The sequence below is a fragment of the Hemiscyllium ocellatum genome, assembly GCF_020745735.1.
Source record: "Hemiscyllium ocellatum isolate sHemOce1 chromosome 38 unlocalized genomic scaffold, sHemOce1.pat.X.cur. SUPER_38_unloc_6, whole genome shotgun sequence".
Taxonomy (NCBI): domain Eukaryota; kingdom Metazoa; phylum Chordata; class Chondrichthyes; order Orectolobiformes; family Hemiscylliidae; genus Hemiscyllium; species Hemiscyllium ocellatum.
Window position 1 is genome coordinate 289,538 of NW_026867524.1, and position 8,705 is coordinate 298,242.

Here is an 8,705-nt window from a genome sequence, read left to right on the forward strand (position 1 = left end):
GTGATATAGTGAGCTCCAAACTGATATAGCGAGCTACACACTAATATAGTGATCTCCACACTGAATTCGTGAGCTCCACACTGACATAGTGAGATCCACACTGATATAGTGAACTCCACACCGATATCGTGAGCTCCACACCAATATAGTGAGCTCCACATTGATATAGAGAGCTCCGCACTGATATAGTGAACTCCACACCGATATAGTGAGCTCCACACCGATATAGTGTGCTCCACACTGATATAGTGACCTCCACACTGATACACGGAGCGCTAAACTGATATAGTGAGATTCACATTGATTTTGTGATCTCCACACTAGCATAGCGAGCTCCACACCGATATAGTGAGCTCCACACAGATATAGTTAGCTCCAAACCGATATAGTGAGCTTCACACTATTTCAGTGAGCTCCACACTGCTATCGTGAGCTCCACACAGTATATTGAACTCCACACTGATATAGTGAGCTCCACACCGATATAGTGAGCTCCACACTGATATAGTGAGCTCCACACCAATATAGTGAGCTCCACACTGATATAGTGAGCTCAACAGTGATATAGTGTGCTGCACACTGACATAGTGTGCTCCACACCGATATAGTGAACTCCACACTGATATAGTGTGCTCCACACCAATATAGTGAGCTCCACACTGATATAGTGAGCCCCACACTGATATAGTGAGCTCCACACCGATATAGTGTGCTCCACACTGACATAGTGAGCTCCACACTGATACACGGAGCGCTAAACCGATATAGTGAGCTCCACACTGATTTTGTGATCTCCACACAGATATAGTGAGCTCCACACCGATATAGTGGGCTGCACACTGACAGAGTGAGTGCCACACGGACATAGTGAGCTCCACACTGATATAGTGAGCTCCACACCGAAATAGCGAGCTCCACACCGATATAGTGAGCTCCACACAGATATAGTGAGCTCCACACTGATATAGTGAGCTCCACAACGATATACTGAGCTCCACACTGATATAGTGAGCTCCACACTGACATACTGAGCTCCACACCGATATAGTGTGCTCCACACTGATATAGTGAGCTCCTCACTGATATAGTGAGCTCCACACCGATATAATGTGCTCCACAGTGAAATAGTGAGCTCCACACTGATATAGTAAGCTCCAAACTAATATAGCGAGCTACACACTAATATAGTGATCTCCACACTGAAATCGTGAGCTCCACACTGACATAGTGAGATCCACACTGATATAGTGAGCTCCACACTGATACACGGAGCGCTAAACCGATATAGTGAGCTCCACACTGATTTGGTGATCTCCACACTGGCATAGCGAGCTCCACACCGATATAGTGAGCTCCACACAGATATAGTGAGCTCCACACTGGTATAGTGAGCTTCACATTGATATAGTGAGCTGCACACTGACACAGTGATCTCCACACCAATATAGTGACCTCCACACTGATATAGTGAGCTTCACATTGATATAGTGAGCTCCACACCGATACAGAGAGCGTCACACTGATATAGTGAGCTCCACACTGATATAGTGAGCTCAAAAGTGATATAGTGAGCTGCACACTGACATAGTGTTCTCCCCACCTATACAGTGAGCTCTAAACGGATACAATGAGCTCCACACAGATATAGTGAGCTCCACATCGATATAGTGAGCTCCACACTGATATAGTGAGCTTAACAGTGATATAGTGTGCTCCACACTGACATAGTGTGCTCCACACCGATATAGTGAACTCCACACCGATATAGTGAGCTCCACACCAATATAGTGAGCTCCACACTGATATAGTGACCTCCACACTGATATAGTGAACTCTACACCGATATAGTGAGCTCCACACCGATATAGTGTGCTCCACACTGATATAGTGAGCTCCACACTGATATAGTGAGCCCCACACCGATATAGTGTGCTCCACACAGATATAGTGTGCTCCACACTGATATAGTGAACTCCACACCGATATAGTGAGCTCCACACCGATATAGTGTGCTCCACACTGATATAGTGACCTCCACACTGATACACGGAGCGCTAAACCGATATAGTGAGATTCACATTGATTTTGTGATCTCCACACTGGCATAGCGAGCTCCACACCGATATAGCGAGCCCCACACCGATACAGTGAGCTCCACAGCGATATAGTTAGATCCAAACCGATATAGTGAGCTTCACACTATTTCGGTGAGCTCCACACTGCTATCGTGAGCTCCACACAGTATATTGAACTCCACACTGATATAGTGAGCTCCACACCGATATAGTGAGCTCCACACTGATATAGTGAGCTCCACACCGATATAGTGAGCTGCACACTGACATAGTGAGCTCCACACTGATATAGTGAGCTCAACAGTGATATAGTGTGCTGCAACTGACATAGTGTGCTCCACACCGATATAGTGAACTCCACACCGATATAGTGAGCTCCACACCAATATAGTGAGCTCCACACTGATATAGTGTGCTCCACACCGATATAGTGAGCTCCACACTGATATAGTGAGCTCCACACAGATATAGTGAGCTCCACAGCGATATAGTGAGCTCCACACTGATATAGTGAGCTCCACACCGATATAGTGAGCTCCACACTGATTTTGTGATCTCCACACTGGTATAGTGAGCTCCACACCGATAGAGTGAGCTCCACACAGATATAGTGAGCTCCACACCGATATAGTGAGCTCCACACAGATGTAGTGAGCTCCACACAGATATAGTGAGCTCCACACCGATAGAGTGAGCTCCACACAGATATAGTGAGCTCCACAGCGATATAGTGAGCTCCACACCGATACACTGAGCTCCACACCGATATAGTGATCTCCACACTGATATAGTGAGCTCCACACAGATATAGTGAACTCCACAATGATATAGTGAGCTCCACACTGATATAGCGAGCTCCACACTGATATAGTGAGCTCCACAGTGATATAGTGAGCTGCACACTGACATAGTGAACACCACACCGATAAAGTGAGATCCACAAGGATATTATGAAGTCCACACTGATATAGTGAGCTCCACACCAATATAGTGAGCTCCACACTGATGTAGTGAGCTCCACACAGATATACTGAGCTCCACCCTGATATAGTGAGCTCCACACTGACATAGCGAGCTCCACACCGATATAGTGTGCTCCACACTGATATAGTGAACTCCAAACCGATATAGTGAGCTTCACACTATTACGCTAAGCTCCAAAATGATATAGTGAGCTCCACACCGATATAGTGAGCTCCACACTGATATAGTGAGCTCAACAGTGATATACTGAGCTGCACACTGACATAGTGAGCTCCACACCGATATAGTGAACTCCACACTGATATAGTGAGCTCCACACTGATATAGTGAGCTCCACACTGATATAATGAGCTCCACACCGATATAGTGAGCTCCACACTGATATAGTGAGCTCAACAGTGATATAGTGTGCTGCACACTGACATAGTGTGCTCCACACCGATATAGTGAACTCCACACTGATATAGTGTGCTCCACACCAATATAGTGAGCTCCACACTGATATAGTGAGCCCCACACCGATATAGTGTGCTCCACACTGATATAGTGAGCTCCACACCGATATAGTGTGCTCCACACTGACATAGTGAGCTCCACACTGATACACGGAGCGCTAAACCGATATAGTGAGCTCCACACTGATTTTGTGATCTCCACACAGATATAGTGAGCTCCACACCGATATAGTGGGCTGCACACTGACAGAGTGAGTGCCACACGGACATAGTGAGCTCCACACTGATATAGTGAGCTCCACACCGAAATAGCGAGCTCCACACCGATATAGTGAGCTCCACACTGATATAGTGAGCTTCACACCGATATACTGAGCTCCACACTGATATAGTGAGCTCCACACTGACATACTGAGCTCCACACCGATATAGTGTGCTCCTCACTGATATAGTGAGCTCCACACCGATATAATGTGCTCCACAGTGAAATAGTGAGCTCCACACTGATATAGTAAGCTCCAAACTAATATAGCGAGCTACACACTAATATAGTGATCTCCACACTGAAATCGTGAGCTCCACACTGACATAGTGAGATCCACACTGATATAGTGAGCTCCACACTGATATAGTGAGCTCCACACTGATACACGGAGCGCTAAACCGATATAGTGAGCTCCACACTGATTTTGTGATCTCCACACTGGCATAGCGAGCTCCACACCGATATAGTGAGCTCCACACAGATATAGTGAGCTCCACACTGGTATAGTGAGCTTCACATTGATATAGTGAGCTGCACACTGACACAGTGATCTCCACACCAATATAGTGACCTCCACACTGATATAGTGAGCTTCACATTGATATAGTGAGCTCCACACCGATACAGAGAGCGTCACACTGATATAGTGAGCTCCACACAGATATAGTGACCTCCACACCGATACAGTGAGCTCCACTGCGATATAGTTAGCTCCAAACCGATATAGTGAGCTTCACACTATTTCGGTGAGCTCCACACTGCTATCGTGAGCTCCACACAGTATATTGAACTCCACACTGATATAGTGAGCTCCACACCGATATAGTGAGCTCCACACTGACATAGTGAGCTCAACAGTGATATAGTGACCTCCACACAGATATAGTGAGCTCCACACAGATAGAGTGAGCTCCACACCGATAGAGTGAGCTCCACACAGATATAGTGAGCTCCACACTGATATAGTGTGCTCCACACCGATATAGTGAGCTCCACACAGATATAGTGATTTCCACACTGATATAGTGAGCTCCACACAGATAGAGTGAACTCCACAATGATATAGTGAGCTCCACACTGATATAGTGAGCTCCACACCGATATAGTGAGCTGCACACTGACATAGTGAGCTCCACACTGATTTAGTGAGCTCCACACCGATATAGTGAGCTGCACACTGACATATTGAGCTCCACACTGACATAGTGAGCTCCACACTGATATAGTGAGCTCAACAGTGATATAGTGTGCTGCAACTGACATAGTGTGCTCCACACCGATATAGTGAACTCCACACCGATATAGTGAGCTCCACACCAATATAGTGAGCTCCACACTGATATAGTGAGCTCCACACTGATATAGTGAGCTCCACACCGATATAGTGAGCTCCACACCGATTATAGTGTGCTCCACACTGATATAGTGAGCTCCACACCGATATAGTGAGCTCCACAGCGATATAGTGAGCTCCACACTGATATAGTGAGCTCCACACTGATATAGTGTGCTCCACACCGATATAGTGAGCTCCACACTGATTTTGTGATCTCCACACTGGTATAGCGAGCTCCACACCGATATAGTGAGCTCCACACCGATATAGTGAGCTCCACACAGATGTAGTGAGCTCCACACAGATATAGTGAGCTCCACAGCGATAGAGTGAGCTCCACACAGATATAGTGAGCTCCACAGCGATATAGTGAGCTCCACACTGATATAGTGAGCTCCACACTGATATAGTGTGCTCCACACCGATACACTGAGCTCCACACCGATATAGTGATCTCCACACTGATATAGTGAGCTCCACACAGATATAGTGAACTCCACAATGATATAGTGAGCTCCACACTGATATAGTGAGCTCCACAGTGATATAGTGAGCTGCACACTGACATAGTGAACACCACACCGATAAAGTGAGATCCACAAGGATATTATGAAGTCCACACTGATATAGTGAGCTCCACACCAATATAGTGAGCTCCACCCTGATATAGTGAGCTCCACACTGATATAGTGAGCTCCACACTGATATAGTGAACTCCAAACCGATAAAGTGAGCTTCACACTATTACGCTAAGCTCCAAAATGATATAGTGAGCTCCACACCGATATAGTGAGCTCCATGCTGATATAGTGAAGTCCACACTGATATAGTGATCTCCACAGTGATATAGTGAACTCCAAACCGATAAAGTGAGCTTCACACTATTACGCTAAGCTCCAAAATGATATAGTGAGCTCCACACCGATATAGCGAGCTCCACACCGATATAGTGAGCTCCACACTGATATAGTGAGCTGCACACTGACATAGTGAGCTCCACACTGACATAGTGAGCTCCACACTGATATAGTGAGCTCAACAGTGATATAGTGTGCTGCAACTGACATAGTGTGCTCCACACCGATATAGTGAACTCCACACCGATATAGTGAGCTCCACACCAATATAGTGAGCTCCACACTGATATAGTGAGCTCCACACCGATATAGTGAGCTCCACACCGATTATAGTGTGCTCCACACTGATATAGTGAGCTCCACACCGATATAGTGAGCTCCACAGCGATATAGTGAGCTCCACACTGATATAGTGAGCTCCACACTGATATAGTGTGCTCCACACCGATATAGTGAGCTCCACACTGATTTTGTGATCTCCACACTGGTATAGCGAGCTCCACACCGATATAGTGAGCTCCACACCGATATAGTGAGCTCCACACAGATGTAGTGAGCTCCACACAGATATAGTGAGCTCCACAGCGATAGAGTGAGCTCCACACAGATATAGTGAGCTCCACAGCGATATAGTGAGCTCCACACTGATATAGTGAGCTCCACACTGATATAGTGTGCTCCACACCGATACACTGAGCTCCACACCGATATAGTGATCTCCACACTGATATAGTGAGCTCCACACAGATATAGTGAACTCCACAATGATATAGTGAGCTCCACACTGATATAGTGAGCTCCACAGTGATATAGTGAGCTGCACACTGACATAGTGAACACCACACCGATAAAGTGAGATCCACAAGGATATTATGAAGTCCACACTGATATAGTGAGCTCCACACCAATATAGTGAGCTCCACCCTGATATAGTGAGCTCCACACTGATATAGTGAGCTCCACACTGATATAGTGAACTCCAAACCGATAAAGTGAGCTTCACACTATTACGCTAAGCTCCAAAATGATATAGTGAGCTCCACACCGATATAGTGAGCTCCATGCTGATATAGTGAAGTCCACACTGATATAGTGATCTCCACAGTGATATAGTGAACTCCAAACCGATAAAGTGAGCTTCACACTATTACGCTAAGCTCCAAAATGATATAGTGAGCTCCACACCGATATAGCGAGCTCCACACCGATATAGTGAGCTCCACACTGATATAGTGAGCTGCACACTGACATAGTGAGCTCCACACTGACATAGTGAGCTCCACACTGATATAGTGAGCTCAACAGTGATATAGTGTGCTGCAACTGACATAGTGTGCTCCACACCGATATAGTGAACTCCACACCGATATAGTGAGCTCCACACCAATATAGTGAGCTCCACACTGATATAGTGAGCTCCACACCGATATAGTGAGCTCCACACCGATTATAGTGTGCTCCACACTGATATAGTGAGCTCCACACCGATATAGTGAGCTCCACAGCGATATAGTGAGCTCCACACTGATATAGTGAGCTCCACACTGATATAGTGTGCTCCACACCGATATAGTGAGCTCCACACTGATTTTGTGATCTCCACACTGGTATAGCGAGCTCCACACCGATATAGTGAGCTCCACACCGATATAGTGAGCTCCACACAGATGTAGTGAGCTCCACACAGATATAGTGAGCTCCACAGCGATAGAGTGAGCTCCACACAGATATAGTGAGCTCCACAGCGATATAGTGAGCTCCACACTGATATAGTGAGCTCCACACTGATATAGTGTGCTCCACACCGATACACTGAGCTCCACACCGATATAGTGATCTCCACACTGATATAGTGAGCTCCACACAGATATAGTGAACTCCACAATGATATAGTGAGCTCCACACTGATATAGTGAGCTCCACAGTGATATAGTGAGCTGCACACTGACATAGTGAACACCACACCGATAAAGTGAGATCCACAAGGATATTATGAAGTCCACACTGATATAGTGAGCTCCACACCAATATAGTGAGCTCCACCCTGATATAGTGAGCTCCACACTGATATAGTGAGCTCCACACTGATATAGTGAACTCCAAACCGATAAAGTGAGCTTCACACTATTACGCTAAGCTCCAAAATGATATAGTGAGCTCCACACCGATATAGTGAGCTCCATGCTGATATAGTGAAGTCCACACTGATATAGTGATCTCCACAGTGATATAGTGAGCTGCACACTGATATAGTGAGCTCCACACTGATATAGTGAGCTCAAAAGTGATATAGTGAGCTGCACACTGACATAGTGTTCTCCCCACCAATACAGTGAGCTCTAAACGGATACAATGAGCTCCACACTGATACAGTGAGCTCAACATCGATATAGTGAGCTCCACACTGATATAGTGAGCTCAACAGTGATATAGTGAGCTGCACACTGACATAGTGTGCTCCACACCGATATAGTGAACTCCACACCGATATAGTGAGCTCCACACCGATATAGTGTGCTCCACACTGATATAGTGAAGTCCACACTGATATAGTGAGCTCCAAACTGATGTAGCGAGCTACACACTAATATAGTGAGCTCCACACTGAAATCGTGAACTCCACACCGATATAGTGAGCTCCACACAGATATAGTGAGCTCCACACCGATATAGTTAGCTCCACACTGATATAGTGAGCTCCACACCGATATAGTGAGCTCTAAACGGATACAG